Raw genomic sequence first — 26,310 nt, forward strand, 5'->3', positions numbered from 1 at the left:
ATTACAGATTGGGTGAAATATTTGCAAATTTATATCCAGAGTTTATAGAGAACTCTCCAAACTCACCAGTAAGAAAACAAACAACCCAATTTTAAAAATGGGTAAAAGACTTGAACAGACACTTCACCAAATAATATGTGTGAATATCAAATAAGCATGTGAAAAAGGTGTTTGAGATATTTTGCCATCTGGGAAATTCAAGTTAAAACCATGATGAGACGTCACTACACTCCTACCAGAATGGTTAAGTAAAAAAATTACTGACACACTAATATTCCAGAGCAGGGCAACTGGAACACCCATGCATTGCTGTTAGTAGTGCAAAATGGCGCCTGCACTCTGCAAAAGTTTGGCAGTTTCTTAAAAATTTGAACATAGGATTTCTATATGATCCAACAGTCACACTCCTAGATCTATCCCAGAAAAATGAAAATACATATTCATGCAATAATCTGCACACAAATGTTTATAGTGGCTCTATGGATGGCCCAGATTGGATGTATTATGTCCCCCAAAATGCCACGTTCTTTGATGCAATCATGTGGGGGCAGACATATTAGTGTTGATTAGGTTGTAATCCTTTGAGTGTTTCCATGGAGATGTGACTCAATCAACTGTGGGCGACACCTCTGATTGGATAATTCCATGGAGGTGTTACCCCACCCATTTAGGGTGGGTCTGAATTAAATCACTGGAGCCATATAAAAGAGCTGACAAACAGAGGGCACTCAGAGCAGCTGCAACTTAGAGAGACATTTTAAAGACGGCCGTTGAAAGCAGACTTTTGCTCCGGAGAAGCTAAGAGAGGACAAAACGCCCCAAGAGCAACATTTTGAAGAATGCACGGGAACTGAGAGAGAAGCTGGAACACAATCTGAGATCAGCAGATGCCAGCCACGTGCCTTCCCAGCTAACAGAGGTTTTCTGGACGCTATTGGCCTTCCTTTGGTGAACGTACCTTATTGTTGATGCCCTACCTTGGACACTTTACGGCCTTAAGACTGTAACTTTGTAACCAAATAAACCTCCTTTATAAAAGTCAATCCATTTCTGGTATTTTGCCTTCTGGCAACATTAGGAAACTGGAACAATGGGTTTTCCAGAAAAATAGGAAACAGCACAAATATCCTTCAGTGAGTGGGTAAATACAACAGAATACTACTTTGCAATAAAAAGGAATGAACTATTGATATACATGACAACTAGAATTCTGCATTTCGCTGAGTGAAAGAAGCCAGCCTCAGAGTTTACATCCTGTGCGATCCCATTTCGATGACCTTCTTGTAAAGATAAACTACTGTGATGGGGAACATATCAGGAGTTGCCAGGCTAGCAGGGTGAGGGAAGGGATAGAACCACAGAGATTTTGAGGGGTCATGGGACTATTCTGTACATTCCTTGAGGTGGTGGTTCCATGAATCTATACATGTGTTCAAATTCATAGAACTGTATACCTCCCAGAACAAATTTTATTGAATGTTAATTTAAAATAAAATAAAAATGCTCTGGGCTATCAAAGAAGGACAAGAAAAGGGGATGGATTGAAGGTGAGTAGAAGGTAGATTATCAGGCCTGACTTAGGGGAAGGATAGGATTTAAACGGGATCTTGACAAAGGGCAAGGATTTCAATAATGGGGGCAATGGGTGGTGGATGGTGTTTCGGGGGACGGGATATGACAGCTGAAGGAGGGACCCAGCGGCAGGCCTCTGGGGGCTGTGACCACGGTGATGCGGCCTGGGAGGGGAGAAGGTGGGCGAGGAAGGCCCATGCCAAATCGCAGTGGGCTCTGAATGTCCGGGTGAGGCCTTTCCACCTAGTTCTTTGGAGGATTGGGAGTTACTAGATAATTTTGAGCAGTGATCCCAAACTGGAAATCCAGGAGGTTCAAATTCCAGGGGATTTTAAGCTTCCTAAAAGCTCTCCTGGGGGAGAAAAGATACCAAGGAAGGGCTTCTTATATTTCCATTTATAAAATTTCTGTTTACGTTTACCAATGAGACCCTCCAGAGACGACTGTATTCACGAGGGAAATCATTCTGGGATTGATCTAAATCTTTTAGTCTCAGAGTATTTACGTAAACATCTGTCTCAGTCAGGGGCCCGACAGGAAACAGACGGCACGCTCCAAAGGGGCAGCTGAGGAGAGTGTACTGCCAGGGCCCTTTGCACAGACGTGGGCAGGGTTACGGGATCCCACAGGAGGTACCCAGTTACTCCTGGGCTGGTGACAGCAGCGAGGTGCTACCACCCCCGAGCCTGAGGCCACAAGGGAAAGGAGCTGTGTCCGGAGCTCTGCAAGAGCTGGTGTTGGGGAAGGAGCCATTGCCCAGCAGTGCGGCCATCAGGGAGGAGCACAGCTTTGTGGAGGTGAATGTCCTGAGCTCTCTCTCCTCCTGCCCTTTGATCTCTGCTGGTGTCCACTACTGACCAAACTCCACAGTGGCCCAGTCTCCTGGGGGACTGGGAGTGGGTGAGGGGTGGGGAGAGAGGAGGAATGTGGATCTAGAGGGGGAATTAAGACAAGCCAGCACATTGTCATTACCCATTTAGGATCCGGTGCCAGGCACTGGGGGCCTCGGTTTCCAGGGGGAAAGGAGGAAGCTGGGGTATTGACTGGGGAAACTGAGTCAGACAAAGGGATGGCCTTTGTCAAGTGTTCAGCGTTCAGCCCTGACCTTGTGAGGCAGAGCCAGGTGCTCCCAGGGCACTTTGTGGATATATCTATGAAAGCACTTATATGGTGCACCAATTACTTGTGTGTACATTCAGTACATAGGTTTATGTGCCTGGCAGAAATGCTCGTCACAGATACTGAGGGAATAAAGAAGGGCCAAGTTCAGGACTGCAAGCCAGCCACCGGATTCTGCTGAGAGATTTCCAGTGATAAGGGCTCACTTTCCTGGGAAGATGCTGGAGGCATTGCCTGGGGACCCAGGCTCACTGGCTCCTCTCGCTGCCTTTGTTCTACTTCACTTCCATCAATCAGAGATAAGGAGAGAGCAGCCTGCACTAATGGGATGGAGCATCAACCACAAAGAAGTAGGAGTCACGAGAAATTACGAAGAAGGAGCTCTGGGGAGGAGGATGCCTCCTGCCACATTTTTCCTAATTAGCAGCAGAGTTACTCAGGGGACCCTCGGAGACCAGCTAACGACCATTAACGCCACAAAAGAACATTGCCATCACTGTCACCATCCCTGATGCTTCTCCCTCAATCCCTGTGGGATGCTTGTTTTCTTGGCAGATTTCAATTTGGGCATGGACTTGATTGGGTGACACTGAGAATGCCCCGAAGCTATGCCCCTAAACTGTTCTGTCACTGGTAAAAATCATAGACATTCAGAATTGAAGACACCTTAGAAAGCATCCGATCCAATTTAATTCAGTCAACAGAGAGGAAACTGAGGCTGAGACAGGCCAAATTTTCTTTACTGTGCACTTACCACAAGTGAGCTCTGCGCTCAGTACTTTGCGTTTAGAAACTCATGTGTTGTGTACATCACACCATGGGGCGGACACTTTTAGCAAGAGGCAACCTAAGGGCTAGAATGAGATCTCCCAACTGCAGGCACAGTCCACTCCAGGTGCTGCAAAGCCACCTGTCCTCCAGAGGACCGCAGCACTGAGTGCTGTGACAGGTGCAAAAACATCACTAGCATCTAGGGAAAGATTTCCTTGCAGGGCCCTGCACTGTCAGGCTAGGCTAAGTGACTCGGAGCTGTAGTCGGAAGGACCTGCTCACCAGCAGCGGGGCTGACTTCAAGGACAGCCAGGCAGGGCTGACAGTTATTATTTCCTGATGATGCTTAACTGCCAATTCCCTTGCACATGCGGGGAATGCCTTTATTAGGACATTTACCATAAATCTCTCCCTCTCTCTCTGGGTCCCTTATTATCAGCATCACTAACTTGTCAGCCAAATGTGTTCTACTCACTCAATGACAAGCATCATTGCCCTCCACTGTGAACCTTCTCCTCATTCATTCCCACTCATTCATTCATTCATTCTCACTCATTCATTCATTCATTCCATTCCAACCATCTATTGACTATCTACCACATACCAGGCCCTCTGGGAGCAGAGTTGGAAAAGAAAGTCTGTATTAAGACAGGAATCAGCTTGAGATAGTTTAACAGAAAAGGGAAGTTTTTTATAAGGTTATTGGGGTATTTCACCATAGAAAGGGGAAGATGGAAGCAGGATCTCAGCAAAGTTTTAGAATCACTTTTATTTCCGTGCCTTTCTGTGCTGGCTTTGTACTTCTCTGTTGTTCACAAACAGTGGGAAATGATATTTGGGAGATTCAGCTACCAAAAGACAGCCTGACTTTCTCTTGGCCCCAAATTCACGTTCTTGGAGAGAAAACTAACTGGCCTAATGCAACATGCCCACTCAGGTTCACTCAACTACGGTGAGGGAAAAAGTCCAGACATATTGGGTAACATGGCTTTCAGGGCCTCCAGGATGACATCCTGTGGACTGGGGTGCTGGGGTAGTCCCTAAGAAAGGGGGACTGAGCAGATGGACCAGCAGGGGTCCCATAACAGCTGCTGTCAGGGAAGAGCTCACCTGACAGCAGAGAAGGGGCAGGAGGAAGCCTACAAATGCTGGGCTGTGAGGAGCTCTGGAAAGGAGGCTTTTGCAGGTGCAAGAACCCAAGTCAGCTTGAGGGCTGTGCAGAAGGTTCTGTGGGGTAAAAACCACCAGATCTGAGTCTTGGCCGCAGAAGAGGAGGTGTCTGTGTGTGCATGTAGACGCGCATGCATGTTTGTGTGCATGTGCATGGATGTGTGCATGTGTGTATGTGTATGTGTACATGTGTAGCAGTGGAGGGTGGCTGGCTTTCCAGAGGGAAAAACGTGCTGAAAATGAAGCAGCCTGGGGAAACATGCTCCTTCTGGGAACCCAAGTATTTTGGGGTTGCTAAAGCATAAAATGCAAGGTACAAAGGCTGGGGAAGGTGCTCCACAGGTAGGCAAAGGCTAGGGTATGGAGGCCCTCCTATGCCTTGCTAAGGAGGTTAACTTTTATCCTGGATATCCAGCAAAGAATTTTGAGGAAGGGAGAAGAAATGCGAATTGATTTTCTTGTTAGGAAGATCATGCTATTTGGAGGATATGTTGTAGGGAAATGAAACTAGAGTTGGGGAGTGGAGAAAGAAGGTGTGTTGGTCCCCGTCTTCCATGAAGCAGAAGCCAAACAGGATTAAATATTCAGGGATTTTATTAGGGGAAACACCTGGGAGAGAAAAGTGGGCAGGAGCTGGAGAAGGCTGGGTGGGCTGTCTGACTGCAATGCAAGCCTGGCCGTAAGTGAAGGGAAGTTTGGTGAAAGCATCCTAGACTGCTGTGCAGTCTAAGGAAAGTTTGGCAAGCTTGCCGGGGACTCCTTGACCCACAGCCAGCCATCAGAGGAGTCCATGTCTCCAAGGAATGGGCCTGCCTTGGCGTCCATCTCTGCCAAGCTCGGTCATTGGCTGGTATCACAGATGGGGCAATGGATTTCAAAGGAGAGCTCCTGAGGCCCTTGGTCAGTTACACACCCAGTAGTTGTTCTGCAAGGCACATTCTCATGGCTGTCACAGAAGTGTAAAAAAATAATCCAGGAAGATTATCAAATTAGATTAAGTAGGCAAATTAGACATAAACTAGGCCACCAGCAGTGGAGCGAAAGGATGTAAAAGAGATGGGAAGGTGTAAGCAACTGGAATTGGTAATTGATCGATTATCCTCACAGGCCGTTATGGACCACTGTGCAAGCTGTGCACTGCACAACTCTATGTGAGGCGAGCATCTAGCTTTCCCAAAGGCGTGCAGCGGCCTTGGATTAGCATTGCATTTAATTTCTATAGCCTGACACATAGCAACCATTTAACAGAAGTTTGTTGAACGTAAAAAATATAATTTCTGCCACCAGGAAACTAGTTGTCTGTCTAAGGTGGGGCGATGGGTAAATACTGAAAATATGAAGTGGCCAGTGCTTACAGCAGGAGAGAGACTGGGCTCTAAAATTTATGCAGCTAGTTAGCGGCTGATCAGTGACTAGAATCATTATCTATCTTGTCTCCTGAGCCAGTCAGACAATTCCCAGGCCCCTGGACAATAAACAGAACTTTAGTTTTTTCAGCAACTGTTAAGGGCCAGGAACATTCTTGATTCAACAAATTCAGTAACACCAACTGTGTTCCAGGCACTGTCCTAGGTGCTGGGAATTCAGCAATGAGCCAATCAGACAAAGCCCCTGCCCTCGTGGGGAGAAATCATGCAATCAGTAAACAATGAAAGAATTCAGTGCTAGGTGGATATAAGTGATAGGAGGAAAGAAAGCAGGAGAAAGGGGACACGGTGTGTGTGCATGGTGGGGAACAAGTTTGCTGTTTTAACTTGGGTGGTTACAGAAGGTTGTACTGATAAGGTGATATTTATGCCTGGATCTAAAAGAGGGGAACAAACTCTGCTGAAGTCTGCAGGTCTGGAATGTTCATTTCAGGATGTTTCAGGAGGCCGGTGCCAAGTGGGGCAAGAGAGAGTTTAAGAAACAAGGTTGGGGGTAAGTTGACAGAGTGTCATCTGCGGTTGGCCGGCCGTGCCAGGCATAATAAGGACTTTGGGTTTTGCTTTGACTGAGAAGGGAAGCCACTGGAGGATTTTCAGAATGGAGTGACATGGTCTGTCCCATCGTGAAAGGACCCCTCCGGCTGCTGGGTTGAAGAAACACAACAGGGACGTGAGAGCAGGTCTTCGGTGAAATTAGAATTAAAATTCATAATAAAGACCTTGAGCCATACTAGATTCTGAAGTGCCTTTTGAAACATCAACAAATGATTAAATCAGGTTAAGCACCAGTTGAGTGGTTAAGTGCATTTTTTTTTTTTAAAAGCAAATTGTTTGAGAGTTGATCATTTTATTGCTCCCATGTCCACTCTTAAAAAACGAAACTATTTCATTCACTGAAACTTCTGATTCCCCAACAACATTGATGGTAGCCACTGCTCTATTCTTTAATTCTAAACTGAGCTCTGTGCTCTGTTATCACAAACTTTGTTTAACCATACGGTCAAAATCCTTGTTTAATTTTGGTTTTCAAACATTCTGTTCTTGTAAAGAAACAAATGCTTTCAGAAGAGTCTGCTTCAAAGGCACAGAGTAAAGCAGTTTCAGACTGTTAAGTCCACTTGCTATTGACATACTGGTTTCCAATTCAGTTATCACCTTTCCAGCTGTTACACCTCTGGAAAACCTTTTCATGCCCTTGTTTGAGCGTTCTGCTACATTTTTATCTTTCAAAAAAATTAACCAAAGGGCTTTTTCATTCTTAGCAGCATTAAGCCGTTGTTAGACCTTAATCTCCTTTAGCCCAAGACAGAAGGGCAGCTGAGAAGTTAAAGGGAACTGGAATGAAGATTCCTTCCTAATTGGCGAACAGGTTAGAAAGTGAATCGTTAATTAGCCCTGACAAGTTACCTGTATCTCAGGTGAGACAGAGTCTGAAAGCCCCTGAAGGGACAGGGACAATTGGCCTGGAAGAGGCTTTAAGCAATACAACCTCTGGACCTGCCTAAAAGTGTCTGACCCCCCAGGAAGGACTCAGGGTGAACAAAAAAGGAACATTTGAATAAGGCCACGGGGATAATACCAAGGTGGGTTAAGTGGTAATGACAGTATTGGAGAAAGAAAGATAATGAGTTGTATTTTAGCTGCCCCAAAGGATAAGAGGTCAATATTGTCTGTAATATTGTCTGTAATCCAAGTATCTGGGGCACACAGAGACAGCATTTCTGGAATCATCTAGAATCTTCTGATCAGCAATGCAGTTACTTGCTGGCAAGTTGCTCAGTGCTCAGGGCCAGGCCTGAGCTCAGCTGAGGCGCTTCATGGATGTGATGGACAACTGCTTCCTTTGATCCACTGGCTTGTGACTTTTCTTCCATGACTTGGGCTCCGGCCTGGTGTGCCTCCTGGCTAACTCCCTCGGGTTTTGTGATTTGACTCCGGTCTTGGCCTCTGCCCTGATGCCTTTGAACCTGGGTTACCTGCTCCTTGCCCCTGCCACCATAGGTCACCTACTGGAACTAACAGTCCACCCAGTTGTAGATATGATCTTTCCTCTCATGAATAAACCATATCCATTGGGGCACACACTGGCTGCCTTCCTCGCTTGCCGTCCCTGCCAGGCTCTGAGACTATGGTTTACACTGAAAGTGCCTGCGTTTGGTTGTCACATGAATATTTCAAAAACAGTATAAATGGGGTTAAGGAGACCCATGTGCTCTGGGAGGCAGCTGAATTGAATGGAGAGAGGCTTTGCTTTGGTGGTGCTTTGCATGGCTAGCTCTACTGATTCCCGGGGATGTGACCTTTGTCATCACTTTCTGAGCCTCTGTCCCGGTGTTTGTAGATCAGGGATATCATAAGAATCAACTGTGAGAGCAAATATGAAAGAGACCTTGCTCAATAACTGTTTTTTCAGGGCCTATCATTAGAGCTTCTAACTGGGACTCATTTGCTAGCACTCCAGACTTTCAGCCCTGCCTGCCGGCTGGGATCTCCAGCACCTGCCTATGCTCTCCTGCATTTGTTGACTTGTGGGCCTATCACCTCCCCTGGCCAGCCTGGTCCACTTATTAGATGACCTTTCTTCACCCTTCCTGTCTCATCCCATTCCTTCTGAACTACGCTTTCTAGCTCATGTCCTGTGTTAATTAACCTCACTTTCCCCATCTGTAAAATGGGGATAATAGTGTACCTACGACACAGGGAAGACCACGTGGGGTTCTTGGGAGGCTGCGGTGAGATGACGTGGCACACAGTGAACACTGAGCATGTGTTAGCTGTTACTATTGTCATGATCTTTATTTCTACTCTCACCACCCCAGTTTGTCCACGATCAAGCACTGGCGTGGTGAGTGGTGTGAACAATTCTTCTGACCCTCCTGCCTTTTTTCAGGCAACTTTATGTTCTCTTCTGCTTGTTTTCTCTTCGGCATCCCTCCTTCTTATGGATTGATGGAGCAATCACAGACTAAGAGCTTACCGGAGTAAAATAAAAGCAAGATGCAATGGCTTTCCTCTCTAAATTTATAATCCACATCCAGCCCTTAGAAAACAAGCACTTAGAGTAGAGGCTTTATTTCTTGCAAGAAAATGAAAATAGGGATTGTTTTGATATAAGAGTGATCACTTACTTATTTTGGGTTCTGCAAGTTCTTAACAAAAAGCTAGAATAAGCACCAGACAGGGATCCGATGCTGGGTACAAACCCTCATAGCTGAGTGGGTTTCTGCGGGATGAGGCTGAGGACAAGGTTGGCTCTGACGCTTTACCTCCTTGTTGAAGATGTGACAGCACTTACGGAATCTGTGTTTATTGTTTCCAAAGGGTTACTTCTCCATCTTATCAATAACCTCCAATTCGGACCCTATAATGGTAGACTTTGTACTTTAGACCTTATGAATTCCTCCTGCCTGAGTCTCAACATATTGAAGATCTTTCTTCATTAATTCAAAACAGATATTATTCTTGAGCATCTCTTTGCTAGGAGTAGAATTTCAGTGTGTTAAATGAGATTTTTAAAATGAGGCATTTTGCAAAAGACACACTCTTCTCTGTGCCTCAAAAATTGGGCAGAAAATACATGTATTATGACAATCTTTTCTGATGGTGTGTTGAATGTGTGTGTCTCTACGTATGTGGGGGTGGGGTGAGGGGGGGAGGAGACCCAGAATAATTCCAGAGAGTAGATATTTTATTAGAGTGCTGAAAACCATGCTCAAATAATTTATTCCAATTATAGTCTTTATTTTTAAATTTTAAGAATTTTCTTACAAGTTATTAGGGTATTGATTTTGAAAGTATGGGTGAATGGGTTATAATGAACTGTTTGTTATTGGTCAGCTTACTCTAGGAGGTCTGTGTTTACATGAAAATGATGGCTTTATACAGCCATGCTTAGTTTCTGTACCTTTTGCTACCTCCCTTTATGACAATAAAATTTCAGAGTCTCTCCCAGGGATGAATCTCGCCTTGCAGCTACTCATGTGCAATTTCCTGTTGACATCAGTGGGAATTGCCTGCCATATGGTTGTCAGCAGACTTTTGCCCTTTGCTGGTTAGCTAATCCCTCGCAGTCATGGATCCATTTTCCTGGGTGAATCTAATTGCAAAACAGTCAGTGATGGCCAACGTGGGAGATGTACAAAGGTTACGGTGGCTCACTGGGGACCAGCCCCCCAATAAGACCTATTGTATATGTGATTATAAGGTAATGCCCCTCTATTCTGTGGAGCGGTCCAAACCTTGTTATAAGTTCCACCTGCCTGTGCCCAGTTCTCACGCCTCACCTGGCGCGTGGTGGCACAGGTGGGTGGACCGGAGGCTCCTGATCATGTTCCATTTGCAGAAGAAAGAGCTGGGTGGAGATTTTGTCAGGTCAGCTGGAGCCTGGAGACCAGGCTTCTAGGAATTCAGTCCTCACAAGACCCTGAGCCCCACTCCATTGGTGATCGTGGCTGGGGTCCAGAATGATCTCTGGTTGACGGGACTGTTGGTCCGTATTTAGAATCTTGTTCCAGCTCCCTGCCCTCCCAACCAGGGCAGGTTTTGTGAAGAGAGGCCCAGTGACAAGGCAGGCTCTTCAAGTTTTCTTTTGCATCCTTGGTCAGGGTGTAGCGAACCCAGATGGAGCGTTTGCTCTGTATTTGTGACTCCCTAGGTCTTCCTGTGTCTTCTGTCAATGACAGGTGAGCAGACCGCGTCTCCCCAGTCATTCTAAACCGTGGAAAAATACCATGGGCGATGTGAGAAAGTACTTATTGTGCAAAGCTGTCCTTGGAAACCCTAGCTTTGGACAATGGTAGAGATAAGAAATGAAGCCTGAAAGAAGAGGCTTTAGTTTTGTGCTGAGGGAGGCGGGAACATTCCAATAGCCAGGAGGAAATCAATGGATGGGGTCAGGGAGGATGGGGTGGGAGGTGAGCTGAGAAAGTGGGTGAAAGGGCAAACCCAAAGGATTTCTGTTTGTGTCCGTGTGTCTGTACATGTGTGGGTGTCTGGGTGGGGGTGGTGGGAGGGTGGCAGAGGGGCAGAGCACTGGGGTGCGGCTGTGGGGGTTTGAAGAATGGAACAGAGCAACGGGTGAGAAGCTGTGGTGTGACGTTAGGGTCCTCTGGGGAGGCTGGGGCCTGCTCTCTGCTCTTCTTCCTGTAATTCTTAGCTTGGCCGTATTGGCTTTGCACCCATCAGTGCTGATTCGGGAGTCACGGTAAGGAAATAACACTCAGATGTCTGACTCTAATATTTGGGGAGTCCCACAGCGTGGGGGGATGGCAGATCACAGGGGCTACTGCCACTTCCGGGAATAACCAGCTGCTCCCCCTCCTCTCAGAACACAGAACAAGATGAGAGCTTAGAGAAGACAAAGGGATTTGCCTGGATTTGATGAAGGATTTCCTGGCTGTGAAAACACAAAGAGAAACATGGTCTCTGGGAGGGATGCCTGCAAGAGAGCTGACGGCTCCTTCTTTCCTGCAATTCAAAATGAGGAGGAGAGCAGATCCCGAGTGGTTTGGCTTAAACAGGTTGCTCTCTGGTTGCAAGGTCCAAGTTCACCCTCACAGCCATCCCTACTCCTAGTTAACTGAAGACTGTGGGTATCGTGGAGAACAGGGGTCATTTCCCCGCTTTCATTCCATATGTGTTGTACCTAAAACCAGTCATTTGAATGTTTCTGTTCAACACTGGAACAAATGATGGTTAGCATAGAAACACTCATTATTTGAACATGCTCTTGATAGAGATGGGTTCTATCTATAGCCACCTTTCACAGCGGAGGTAGCAAAACAACATTTGCCAAATTGGCCAAGTCGTTATGAAGATATTATCCCCTGAATGATTTAATTGGTAGACAGCATGGTGCATAGAAGGTTATCAGCCAGGAGACCTGAGCTCCACTTTTTTGAATTGAGACCTGTCTCACCTTTTGGGAGCTTTATATTTATCATCTGTGATATGAGAATAACTGTTTCAATTCTTTCTACTCCAGGGAGTTTTGTAAGGATCAAATAAGAGAATTTATGTGGAGGCACTTTGGAAACTATAAAGCGTGGGGTGAAATAGGTGTTATGAGCGAAACCTTTTTCTCTTTTACCTTTACTTTCAAACATTGAATAGACTCATTGTCTTAGGCAGCTTTCCTGAGAATATAGATGGGGGAAAAACAACACTAAAATCAGTTAGCTAGTATAGAAATGATTGTTGGATTTGAATTTAGCTCAGGATGCTATTTCAACATTGAATCCAATGAAATATTCCTTTAGTTAGGTTAAAATGACCAGTAAACTGTGGCTCAGTATTCAGATTTAAGACAATCGTAGAATAGGGATATTACCAGCATTTGTTTTATCGGAAGACAGTCCAGTGTGGTGGAAAAGAGCCCAGGCTTTGGAGCCAGACTTCCTTGGTTCAGTTCCCCTCTGGTACCTCCTGGCTCTGTGAGCACAGGACATGTGCCCTCCGTGTGCCTCAGTTTCCTCATTGCTAAAATAGAGATAATAATATTAGTGCTGACCTCACAGCATCGTTGTGAGGATTCAGTGAGTTAAACATGGGAGGTTCTTGGAACAGCCCGGGCCACATAGCAAGCCCTCAATGCATGTTAACTGTCATTCCATGAAATACTGTAAATAAATGGTGATGCAGTCTCTGGGTTCCCTGCCTCAGAAGACCAAGTGACCAATTTGGTGAACTGCTAGGTCACCAACTACTGCTTTCTTTGACCAAGTCTATTTAAAGACACATTGTGATTATGAAAATGGGCTCTGTGTGGTAATCCGGATTTCAACCCATGATATAGATATTGCTGTTTTTTTTAAAAAGATATCATTGAAATATAATTCACATTCGATAAAATTCACCACTTTAAAGTGTACATTCGGTGGATTTTAGTTTATTCCCAGCGTTGTGCAACCATCACCACTATCCAATTCCAGAACATTTTCAACCTGCTGAAATGAAGTCACTCCCTTTCCTCAACCCCCACCCTCCAGCCCCTGGCAACCACTAATATGCTTGTGGACTTGCCTTTTCCGGACATTTCGTAATAATGGAATCATATGATACGTGGCCTTTTGTGCCTGGCTGCTTTTACTTAGCACAATGGCTGCCATGCCTTTTTGAGCACCTGCTATATATTTATAATCTTCATAAACAAATCAGCAAAGTAGAAATAATCTTACTTTTCAGATCATGAAACTGAGGCTTGCTTAGGGAACTTTTCTGAGATCTACAAATCATTCCAGTTGCACTTCTGCTCAGCCTAATGAATCTGCCTGAGGCCTACTTGGCCTGCCTTTCCTGCTGGTTGGATGGCTCTGCAGGTTGGAATGGACCACCATCTCCCAGTCCTGGCACTCGCCTTGGCCCTCCCGCCAGCCCATCCATCCTTTGTCCCACTTGTGTCCATGGAGACTGACCTGTACCATTCGATCACCTGGTTCCTTCGTCCTCTGGCATCCTGTAGGGTTTGGCCAGTAGAAGCACCAGCGGAAGATCAGAAGGTGGGAGGAGAGGCTGGGCTCTTCCCTGCTCCTTCTCTTTGGTTCTTTGTCTTGGCTCTTGCCGAGACACCCCCACTCTCCAACCCCCACCCCCACCCCCCCAGCTCCAGTGACACTATCTTCTCTTCTTGCCCCTCCAGTTCTAGGGGCGGTAACAGCTGCCTCTCTAGCTAGTCTCCGGGTGCCGTACCATCTTGTTTGATTCTCTGAACCCTACCCACAACTCCCTATGTATTTCCTTGATTGCAGTCTCTCCATTCAAACCATCTGGGCGAATTCTCTTTCCTGCCAGGACCCTAATAGCTAATCACCAAACTTCCTCTATCACTTTCATGATTTATGCCATATCTGAACACCACCTGGGCCATTCTTTATTTATTTAGTTTTCTTGAAGCCACCTCACTTTTGTTTTTCACCTCGTAATCACTTTAGCTTTACCCTAAGCCATAATATCCTTGAAATCATGGGTTTGATGCATAAGTTTTATTTTTTTCCCCAATGCATATTATGTAAATATATATAACTCTTTGATAGAAACCGTATCTGGGTACCATGGGAATCAGTGATCTCTTAGGCCCCTTTCATCTCAGACAAGCTGTGATTCTAGATAAACGACTGAGTCTTTGGGGTTTGTCATGAGTCAAAAAACATCTCCTAGTTTATGGATTTAAATTATTTTCTTTCAGCTGTATCCCTGCAGTAAACAGAAATGAGGAAAATAGTTCTCCTCTTTATTCTTGTGCTGATGAAAAGCTTCTAAGTGCTACCAAATGTGGAAAAAATCATTTGGGCTTTCATTGTATTGTTGTGCAAAGAACGGAGATAAATTTGGTTTTGTGTAAGATGAAATTTTCTTTTCTCAGGTGGCCCTCGCTGTGGGGGATTTTGGAGGAAGCAAGAAAAATGGAAACTTGGCTAATTGTGTTCGTTGCAGGGGAGGGACCCGGATTCCACACACGTTGTTGGCAGAGGCCCTGCAGCTGTGGATGAATCCTGACAGACGGTGGTTTAAGACAAGGGCAAGGTGAGACAGGGTGAGACTCCATTAAAGATCAGTCCCTAGGTGAAATGTTACTTTCCCGGCTCCTTGAAACCTAATAATCTGCCTCTCACCTCAGCTCTTCCTTTGGATGTCAAGGCTTTGAGGATCCTGAATCCATCACTTATGGGCTGTATAACCTCCATTCAATATTCATATCATACAGTAGTGTGCTGGTTAGAAGCTGATATGTACCCCAGAAAAGGCCATGTTTTTTTAATCCATTCCTGTGGGGGCAGACCTATTGTGGGTGGGAAATTTTGATTAGGTTGTTTCCATGGAGATGTGACCCACCCCATTCAAGGTGGGTCTTAATCTTTTACTGGAGTCCTCTGTGAGGATAAAAGACAGAAAAAGCCCAGAGAGCTCAGAGAGAAACACCCAGAGAGCTTGGAGAGAAAGGCTCTGGAGATGCTAAGAGAGGACTCACAGAAGCTCAGAGAGGAGACCATTGGAACCAGAAGCTGAAAGCAACAAAACCCAGGAGCGAAGGACCAGCAGATGCCAGCCATGGGCCTCACTATCTGATGGAGGAACCCCGGATGCCAGCAGCCTGTCTTCAGAGAAGGTATCGGTCAGGTTGATGCCTCAATTGTGACATTTTCACGGCCTTAGAACTGTAATTTTGTAAGCTAATAAATTCCCATTGTAGAAACCAACCCATTTCTGGTATATTGCATTCCGGCAGCCTTAGCAAGCCGAAAGAAGGAGTTCTCACCCACTTTAGTGTGCATGAGAGTCTCGAGAAGGCTAGTTAAAACAGAGGCTGCTGTGCCCTGGGCCCAGAGTTTCTGAGCCAGGAGTTCAGGGGTGGGGCCTGAGAACTGGCATTTCTAACGAGCTCCCGGGTGATGCTGAAGCTGCTTGTCTGGGGACCGCACTTTGAAATAACGTGCTGGATGTCGACCACGTACCTGCCAGACCCCACTAGGATCCCAGGATGGGAGGATGAATAAGGCAGGATTCTTGCCTCCAATTACTCACTTAGCAAATAATTCAAACTCTCCGAGGGTCGGTTGCCTCATCTATAAAATGAGAATAACCATACTTACCTCACAGAGCTATTGTGAGAATTAAGTGATATTGAGTCACAGACCTTTGCTATCTTAAAAGGACACATCTTGAGACCTTTGCAAGTCTTCAATCCTGTGAATACCATTAAACCATGTAATTTTCTCCATAAAATTTGGTCAAGCATAAGTGAAAAATTTTAAGTGACCCTTTCGGACCCATAACGATTCCATAAATATAGGATTAGAGCAATTTATAAAGCAATTAAAATAAATTCTTGCTGGAATGCCCACGGAACAGTTTCAGAAATTACTTTTCTCTTGATTCTATATAGAGTACTTGGTGGCTCCAAGCAACAATTGGATTTGATATTTTACCCTTGAATTTATCCAGCACTTCTTTTTACTTTCTCTTTAATTCCATTATTTACATTTGCAATTGGCTTATGACTGGGTCTTTTTTCCCCCCATAAAGACCCAAAATATTTTACACATCTCAATTGCTGTAGGACATTGAACAGAGAAGCAACAAGGCCACATCAAGATAGAGCGGCTAGGCAGTGAGACAGGCTCATTCACTGGCTCAAACATCTGTGATGACACAACCCACCCGGGCAGGGCTGCCATATTGCACAACTCTGGAGTCATCAACCACACACCAGTCTTTGTAAAGTCCCTGGAGTTTTGCAGGGAGACGTGGCCCTACCTCTCTGCATGGAGGTCTGGTTTATGACTCAGTACATTACAATTTACCATCTTGTAGACCTTCAGTGTCATCAGCAAGAATTGATAACCATGGTGAAGTCAGCAAATGCCAAGACTTTTCTGGGTACAAGCAAGCCTCAGATGTTTCAAAAAGCCCCATTCCCAGCTAACACTTTAATCTGGGTATTTCTAGCATTGACTCTGAGCTCTCGAAACTTGGCTCATAACTTGGGGTCCCTCAAAGTTATTCTGTGGCCTTGGGTTAGCCTGGTGCCCAGATTTGGTTGGCCTTTTGGCCCCCGCTCCCCAGTTGCCCTCCTGAGGGCATTTGGTTCTCTCAGTCTATAACATACCAGGAGGAAAAGCAGGCTCGAGTTTTGGTGCCAAATCTGACACTTCTGTTGCATGATCCAGAGCAAGGGGTGTAGCCCCTTCCTACCCCACTGTCTTCCTCCACGAAATGGCTCCCCCATAAATGGTTTATGTTTGGGGGAACGAATGATAGTCACAGAGTCATGATATCTGTTTGCAAGAAGGGCCCTCGTATATAATCTGGATTGGCCAACTCCTTTATTTTTCTAGCTTGTGTAAAAAAAAAAAAATTGTTAAGCTTTGCTTTTCCCAGAAAAGGTGTGTTTTAATGACATTATTATCAAGCAAAATAAAATTGTAATAAATGTATGGGATAAACTTAGAGATTCATGAAAATCAAGTTTAATAAACAGTTGCTTTCTTATTTTCTTCTGAATTTAGGGGTTCGGGTTCCTGTTAAACAAGTGTCTGCTTTTCAGGTTAGAGACAGCTCCTGTTTTGCTCTGGACCTCTGTTTTTGTTTTTTTTTTTTAATTCCGCTTTAGTGAAATATATTCACATACCATACAGTCATCCATGGTGTACAATCAACTGTTCACAGTACCATCATATAGTTGTGCATTCATCATCCCAATCTATTTTTGAACATTTTCCTTATACCAGGAAAATTAAAATAGGAATAAAAAAGAAAAGTAAAAAAGAATACTCAAGTCACCCCCCACCCTGTTTTTCATTTAGTTTTTGTACCCATTTTTCTACTCATTCATCCGTACACCAGATGAAGGGAGTGTGATCCACAAGGTTTTCACAATCACACTGTCACCCCTTGTAAGCTACACTGTTATACAATTGTCTTCTAAGAGTCAAGGCTACTGAGTTGGAGGTTGATAGTTTCAGGTATTTACTTCTAGCTGTTCCAACACATTAAAACCTAAAAAGTGTTATCTATGTAGTGCGTAAGAATGTCCACCAGGGTGACCTCTCGACTCCATTTGAAATTTCTCAGCCATTGAAACTTTATTTTGCATCCCCCTTTTGGTCAAGAAGATGTTCCCAATCCCACGATGCCGGGTTCAGATTCATCCACAAGAGTCATACCCTGTGTTGCCAGGGAGATTTACACCCCTGGGAATCAGGTCCCATGTAGAGGGGAGGGCAGTGAGTTCACCTGCCAAGTTGGCTTAGCTAGAGAGAGAGGGCCACATCTAAGCAACAAAGAGGTACTCAGGGGGAGACTCTTAGGCACAATTATAAGCAGATTTAGCCTCTCCTTGGCAGTAATGAGCGCCATAAGGGCTAGCCCCAAGACAGAGGGCTCGGCATACCAAACCACCAGTCCTCAGTGTTTGTGAGAACATCAGCAACAATCCAGGTGAGGAAGTCCAACACTTCCACTTTTCCCAGAAAAGGTGTGTTGTAATAACATTATCATCATTGCATATTATATATTATATATATATGCATATGTATTTTTATTCTCTGCTCAAATTACTTCGGGATGTGTCAAGATCTCTTTTCAGTTCTGGGGGTTGGGTGTGTGTTGAGCAGAGGGGACCATTTGTGTACAGACCTCCCCCTCACTTTACCAGTAATCCTGATACTCGGAGTAAGGGGAGTAAACAGACTGTGGAGAACCTGACACCTGTAAGTGGTGTTTTGGGTCCCCTTGAATCACTTACAGAGGCAGCTGGCTTCTGGCACTCATACATTTATGTCTTAAGGGTTGTTTTTCTTGTGTGAATCACAGTGATTCTTTTCTAATTTGCAGGCTACCCAATCCCAGCAAGAGCCACAGCCATGTTTGAATATTCAGAAAGAGCAGCTCTATAATATGGCCGATTAAAAATTAACACACATTTCCTGTTAGGCTGAATAGCAGCAGAATGCTGGATCCAAGGGTCCTCCATGGAAGTGCCTTATAGCTCAACTCCAGTGTCTTCATTCTCATTCCATTACTTGGGGCCCTCACAGCAAATCTCATTCTACGTCTTTGCAACAACTGCGCAGAGATTCGAAGACAATTATTGCGCTGTGACATTTCTTTTCCTAGCTGAGAATGCCAGTTTCTAAGACAATTTCTCATATGAACTGCTCTTAGGTTCTTACACTCTCCCAGTCACTTTCCCCCAACCACTGCAGTTTGTCTGTGGTCTTGTTAAAGTGGGGTGCCCAGAAATAATTGCAGTATTACGGGTGTCATCTGATTGGAGAATAACGATGTACAATTACGACCTCCCTGATCTTAAATGCAATAATATGTTTGCTTGATTATGCTCTGGGTAAACCATAGCTGGAATTCTATTCACATGCTCAGTAAGAAAATGGTAGATTAGACCACCTCCCATGCAACAACTCCAGAGTGTACAGAGGATTGGAAAATATCATTTAGTAGTAATAATCATAATGGAAGCCATTTATTTAATGTGTACGTTTTACATGGGCTGGCTTATTTAATTCTCATAATTCCACAAGGTAGGCATGAAATTAGGTTATAATAATGCCATTAATTCCCAATTTGCAGATGAGAACACTGAGGCTCAATAACATTTGCGAATGTGCCCAAAGTCTGCCAGCAAGTAACTGCAGGATAAAAAGTCTTTCTACTTTCTGCTTCACTCTGCCACCTTTTCCTTTTTGGATGGTCAGGTGAAAAGAGGTTGTTAGCCTGTAACCAAGAGACCTGCTGTCTTCATAGAGCAGAAGAGCTATTATTTATAACACAGAGAAGACTTTGAATCTCAGTGAGAGAGAACTACTCCGGAGAATGAAGATGGGACATTTGAAAAAGACACCATCTAAGATTCGGTGATAAATACCACTTTCAGCTCCTAAGCAGTGTAGACTTTACAAACTGAGGCAAAGCCTGTGAGTTCTATCTCCATGACACAATTACAGCTAAGGGGTCCAACAGGTTTTGCCCCCAAAATAAATAATAAATTAAAAATAATTATGTTAAATGTCATGCAGACAAAGCAAAGGATTGACTAATCCTTCTCTATTGGCTCTGTGATGTCATGAACATAGAACAGGTGTCCTTGATTTGGCCGTGTGGGAGAATCAACCTGAAGGGCTTATTGAAAGTACAGATTTCCTGGGCTCAGGTGCTCATTCAGCATTGCTAGGGGGAGACCTTGGAGTTCCCATTTGATGAAGCATTCCAAGTGCTTCTGACCTCCAGCCCTGGGCCCTGGGATGGCTTAATTCTGTCAAGCAACTGACTTCAGAGCAAACCAATGGAGCTGACTTCCAGGTGTTGACTTGGCTGCCTGGCTTTGACATTGCACAATTTTAAATTCATGCCGCACATCCGTCGAGTCACGGGTCTTAGGAATAGTGGCAGCACCACTATACCGGGCCACCGTGCGAATAGATGGGTGGAGTCTCATGAAATTATCTTCAAGCTAAACAGCAAATTCCATAATTATCAGTATTCCTTTCTTGTGCTGTAAGCGTTTGCATAATTTCCCAGTGGTAGAAAGCCGGGAAACGAAAACAATAAACTCAGAGATCTCCCAATTCATTGGAGCACAAAATTTAAATCTGTGTTTGCTAACAATATTTCAGTTTCTGGGCAAATCTAACATGGAGAGACTGAATAATCGTATTTCCATCTTTACTTTGGGAGGAGTCTGTTTGTTTATTATTTTGGTTAAGAATGCTAAAAACCTGGAATTCTCTGCCATGATATTTACTTTTATCAGACAAATTTATTGCTCAACGTTGTATTGATTTTGTCTTACAAAGATGCTCATCAAGATATTGCTCTAGGTCTTACAGTGAGTGGAATTTGCATTTAGTTTAGCTCTTTGGATGGCAAGTCCTTGAAAAGAAGATAAACATAAAAACATAATAATAATCAGTTATCTTTTGCCTTACAGTTTACAAAGCATTTTTAAGTCGTTGACCTCGATTGAGTCACTTAAGGCCCTTTGAAGTAAAGAGACCGGATTTGCCACTGGGCTTTTTTAGATGTATAGCCATCATTTCATCTGGGTGTGTTTTTCATGAATTTGTATTCAGTCTTGTTAGTGATGTGTAACTCCTGGGAACGGTGTCCTTGAATAGAAAAGCTTCTATTAACCCAAACCTAGCCTAAAGAGACATACATTTGCACCCGGTTTATAGAGAGGTAAATGACAATGAAATGAGTGCAAAATGCTTAATATAAAACCTTTCAATTAATTAATTCATCCACTCATTCATTCATTTCCCAAAGACTTATTGAGCACCCACTATGTACCAGGTGTTTTTCTTCCATCTATAGCTTCATTCTTGAGACGGTATTAGGTAGTGATTAAGAATATTGGCTTTGGTTCTGACAAACCAAACTTTGGATTTGGCCACGTCCCTTCTCTTTCACTGCCCATGTGACCTTATACAATTGACTTATCTCTTTGTAGTTTTGGTTTTCTTTCCGGCGAAATGTGGATAATAATGGCACTATCTCATATACTTTTTTTTTTTTTTTGCAGAGTGAGAATTAAATGAAATAATATGTATTGAGTATTGATCACATTAAAGGGGCCTAAAAAATTATAGTATAAAATCTTACCCCACAGTGAAAACTGCTGTTCAGAAAGCTGACCACAGCCAGCAAGGACACCTTGGTTCTGTTTGACTGACCTCACGCTTAACGGAGGAAGTGTTACTCTGATATTTAGAAGCGTTCTCTACAAGATCTTTAGGGCCCAACCCCTTTAATGAACTAATCAGTTTGCAAAATTTTGATTCTAAGCCACAGAAAAGAATTCGATTTGACTCACGGCATAAAAAAAGGATTTTCCTGGTTCTGGTAAATAATCAAGGGCTAGCATTAGGCAAGGCTTGATCTAGTAGCTCAAATAACTAAAACCTGGTTTCTTTTTGTCTCACCTTATGACGGCATGTTCCTTAGGCCCCATGTAGTGGCCCTATATCAACTCCTGAGTCCCTCCTCCGGGATGTGGGGGGAGGATAGCTGCATCAGTTGTGAGCCCCACGTCCTCACAGGGCTGGGGCTAGGCCAAGGCGATTGCGCACTCAACTCAGGTGCAAAATTTAAAGGGGCATACCAATCAAGATAAGCAATCATTTAATGTAATGTTTACAAAATAAATAAAAATTATTGCAAAAATCCATGATGAGCAAATATCAAATATTTAAATAAAGGTAGACCAAGATCAGTTGAAGAGAGATGGTTTCTGTCAGTAATTCCAGCAAACGTCTCTTTGCTCTCCTGGCCTGGACTAAATTTTGTCCCCTTCTGACACCAGCCAGTTAATTGCAAATTGCCATTTACAGTGACTGTCAAAGGTCTGTATTCTGCTCACGTTGCCTCCCCCACCCCTAATTTGCTTGTTTTTAATGAGATCAAGAAGGAGGGGGGGTTGATGGGTGGGAGGGCTCTAGGTGGTTTGGGTACTCACAGATCTCTGATGTTGGGGAGATCAGTGGAATTGCACCCACAAAGTCTCATTTGTTGTCTGCGTGTACTCATAGTAGCAGCAGTTGTGTGTGTGTGCATGTGCAAGCATATGTGTGTGCACTAGCCCACACGTGCCAGGAAAGGTTGTAAACCAAGTTGTCAGTGTCCTGTTGGGGAGAGGAAGCGAAGATCTCCCTCAAACCCCAGATCCCAGCATCTGCCTTGGGGAGCACGTTCCCATTTGGCACAGTGGTAGCTGCTCAAACACATTCTCGGTGGGATCCTTATCGAATATCTCTGATGAACAAGGTGCTGTGGCTGCCTCAGCACTTGTTCTGCGTGTATTCTAGATAAAGTCTTTTCATGTGCAATAGCTTTGTCTAGTTAGAGGAGCCTGATCTTCTTCTCTCCACTCTTAAAAGATGGAAAGACTGAGGCTCAGAGAGTTCAAGGAAAAATGAAACTCTAAGGACAAAGAACTGGAAAGCAGCAGAGATCAAATCTCTCCAGCCCCAAGGTCTGTGCTCTTTTAACATTCCTGGGCTAATGTCCCACATGGCCTGGCCTGGGAGAGTGGGGGTGATATTAGACCCAGAGTCTGGAAGCCAGGTCTGCTTCCACCTCTGTAACTGGCTGTCTCCCTTTGGGCAAATCTCTTCCCATTCCTGGGCCTTGGTGCACCCTCCTACCTCTTAAGGGTCATCTTTAAATTTTCTCCTTAGTGGAAGAATGCTCTTGTCAAACGGAATCCTAGGACAGCTCTAAGCTGGGCTCTTCTGATGGAGATGCGGGGATGGGGAGTTAGGGTGAGGTTGGGATCACAGGGCCTTGCCAACTCGACAACCCACCCATGCTGGCAGCTTCTGGGACCTCCAAGGAATTCCTGAGGGGCTGCTGAACACAGTTTCAAACTACTGAACTAGGACTAAATCCTTTCCGGTTCCACCATTTTATGGCTATAGTTCTGAGTGTTCTTTGGAGGAACTAGCAAAGTAGGGAAATTAAAGGACCTGAAGCATAAAGTTATCAAGGAGAGAAGAGGCAGAACTCAGAAAACCTGACCAGGCTGGTCGGTTGGAGATGGAGGGACCAGCCTGAACTTAATTAGAGGAAACACTTATATCCTGTTCACGTTTTCCTGCTTTGTTCTCTGAAAGTCTTTTTTTTTCTTTCTTTCCCCTTTATGGATATACCTTTCATGTTCTTTCAGGACAATATTATTGTCCTCTCTGTGAGTTCAGAATCTATTACATGGAACCACATGAAATGCCGGTATGAGAAATGTTAGAGCTGATTAAATTTAGCAGGGAGGGGATGATGAGAATATTAAGCTGGTCTAGGAATGAGCTGGTTTCAAGAGTTTTAAGCAGTTGGTAAATAAAAAAAGGAAATCCTTTCTTTTCAATTCTTAAAAGAAATCCATAATGGGTTTTCCTCATAAACTGCAATTATTTTTAAATAGCACTAATGAATAATTTAAAGACCCACTGGGTTAGGCAATTAGTTTTAAGTGTGGATTAATTGCTTTCTTTATAATATTCCATATTCATTTTTTCTCTGCATAATATGGACAGATATTTCATCTTCTTTAAAAATATTTTATGTTTTCAAAAATGTTCTGATAGGTGAGAAAAGCAGCTGCTGTAAGTTATTGTCAAGTTGTGAATCATGTGACCCGGTGGCTGTGCCCACCCCTTCTTTTCCGGAACTGACAAAACCATGGAATCTGGGGCTGGAATTTTTTCTCCGCCCTGGTACTCCAGCAGGCAGGATGTTACCTATGGCAGTGGGCAGCAAACGATTTTGATTGCGACCCACAGTGAGAAATTGAAGCCCAGCTAAAACACATACAAATGCACCCAGAGACGCAGTGTATGAATGTTATATGGGACAGAAATTCAGGACACGATGCCTAGCTCTACTCGATGCACACCAGTAATTCCTGCTCCCCTCCATCCCACTCAACTTAAAACACAGTCCACCATAATGGGAACTTTTGGAGGGAAGAAGGTGGGTTGCTGGGATGGCTGGCCAAGTTCTCTTTCTTCATGTTTGTGGTGGTTCTAAGAATGTTATTGAATCACTTGTAATAATTTACTAAGTGGTAACAATTGTTTTGTGTGGTTTTCTGTACCTGTGTTATATTTACAAAAAAAAAGCGGTTAAAAACTGTATGCTCCAGCAGTTTGAAAAACACTGTCCTAGGGGAGCAGAAACCTGAATAAACTATATCACAGCTTTCTGGCCAACTTAAAATCCAAGGGTAAGTTAAGAGGCCTGTAGAAAGTATTAGCAGAAAAGCCACCCCTCTGGTCATGCTGTAGTGTGGGATTGGGGAGGACTGGAGAGCTGGATCTAGGAATCACATTTTCAAATCCAAATATCTTCCCCCTGGTGGCTTTTCTGTGCAGGGCAGGTGCCTAGCTAGATGGGTCCCCTCCCCCTCAACTTGGGGGTCCATAATTTCTTTGGAAGGAGGAACGTGCATACAGAGAGAGAAGGGGGGGGGGGTGGCGAGAACTGCATAGGAGTATTTTACTATTATGAACTTCAAACTTTAAATGTCTTTTCACCCTTTCAGAAAGAGGTACAGACTTTTTAATCTACCATTCCCCTCACCATTCAGCTTTCTCTAACAGGTGCCTATATTTAGTTAACATTCAATATCTGTTTCTCATTTTGTTGATTCTGATTGACTCAATACATTCTTTAAAAACCAACAGACCTTCTTCAGAGAGTCGTATTTCAAACAACGTATGTGGAATGATGCAAGTTGAAATCTTGGGTTCCAGCCTTAACCCACATTAGCTTTTATGTTTTGGGAAAAGGGACATGGATGTGTTTTCACCAATCAAGAACGACCAATTTTATTATTTTTGCTCCCAAGGACACTATGGATTGAGGCTTTTTTCTCCCAAGTAAAGCAGGTTTTGTTTAGAGCTAAGAAAAATTATCCAAAACTTGTAAATAAGGCAAAAAGGTGATGTTCAACGCTCTGGTTACTATTGGTTAAAGGTCCAGACTTGGCGAAGTGACATGGCAACTTGGAGATTTTTGCTTTGTAAAGATGCAAGTAATTTCTGTCTGGTAGAGCTGATAACCCCAAAGGTTACAGTTTATTACCTTGTTGAACATTAAATGGTGTTGTATCTAACTCAGAAGTTGTATTCTAACATTTCTTCAGAAAATTATCTTTAAATACCTAGCTGTTCAAATGTTCTTTAAACCAGTTTTAACATATTACTGATTCCCTCATTAATTAATGAGCTGAATAAAATTTTTGACATGTGTTCATTTTATATTTACATAAGAGTTAAGATTTTATCTTTTTGAAAATTATACTTTTTGTGGGTTACTCTGCAGAGCTGCCCAAGGGGTTTAACCTGATGAAGCCAATTAAATTGTGTTGCTTGAAAAGCGCATCTCATGGGCTGCATACTCCCAGGCACATTTTTTCTTGGCTTCCAGAGTGAATCCCAAGTGGTAATAGAACTCTGAATTTGCTGGCTGTCTATTTCTCTAGTTTTTAGGTTTTTTTTTTCTCCTGGTCTGTGGATTGTGCATGTGTATATACGTTTTCTGGTTCCATTATTCCCCATTGGTGTAAGCAATACTTGGGAATTTGGTTTTATGGTCTGACCATTTGGTGATTTCTTGCAGATGGATGATGGATTCTCTGTTGGATGAGCCAGATTCTTGTTTGTTAGCTTTTGTTTTTTTTAATTGTTTGTTTGTGAGCACAAATCAATTAGGAATTTCATGCTCACTGGGAAGAAAAGCTTTTTGAGATCTGAGCCCGTGAGGTTTTGTGTACCTGGGATTATTTTTGATTTGTGGCTAAAAGTGTAGAACTGAAGTTATGAGATCCTTATGTGTCTGTATGTCTGTGTGCCTGCAATTCAGAAAAGGACTTGATATCTCATTGTGTGAATATGAAATCATTTTCCTCCCTTCAGATTAGATTATTGCATGTTTTAAAGTTCTGATCTGATTAGTTTACAGAAATAGATGAATACTTATTTAAATCGCATATTCCCCCAATTTAAAGAAAATAAAGAAGCTAACACTTTAACAGTGCTAGATTAAAAAAATCCTTCTTACAGAAACAGTTAGCTCAGAATTATTTTTATATAAGAATCTGAGTTCACATAGTTAAGATGAATCTTTGGAAAATTAGATTGGTTTAATAATTTTGTTTTTAAAAAATAAGCAATAGATGTATGACTTTCCTTGAGTTTATTACTATAGAGTAGAATATAAACATACAATTTCTATTTTTATAAGA

General features: G+C 43.5%; 1 long non-coding RNA gene across 1 annotated transcript; it reads right to left on the reverse strand.

Moving 5' to 3' along the window:
- Positions 1-12,455: 12,455 nt before the first annotated feature.
- On the reverse strand, positions 12,456-14,699 carry LOC119517491. The gene is made up of 3 exons (XR_005213540.1): positions 14,669-14,699; positions 13,472-13,512; positions 12,456-12,536 (listed from the first exon to the last, which is right to left on the reverse strand). It is a non-coding gene; the product is annotated as an uncharacterized LOC119517491 (long non-coding RNA).
- Positions 14,700-26,310: the final 11,611 nt, after the last annotated feature.

The sequence above is a fragment of the Choloepus didactylus genome, chromosome 21 (assembly GCF_015220235.1).
Source record: "Choloepus didactylus isolate mChoDid1 chromosome 21, mChoDid1.pri, whole genome shotgun sequence".
In the NCBI taxonomy this organism is placed as follows: domain Eukaryota; kingdom Metazoa; phylum Chordata; class Mammalia; order Pilosa; family Megalonychidae; genus Choloepus; species Choloepus didactylus.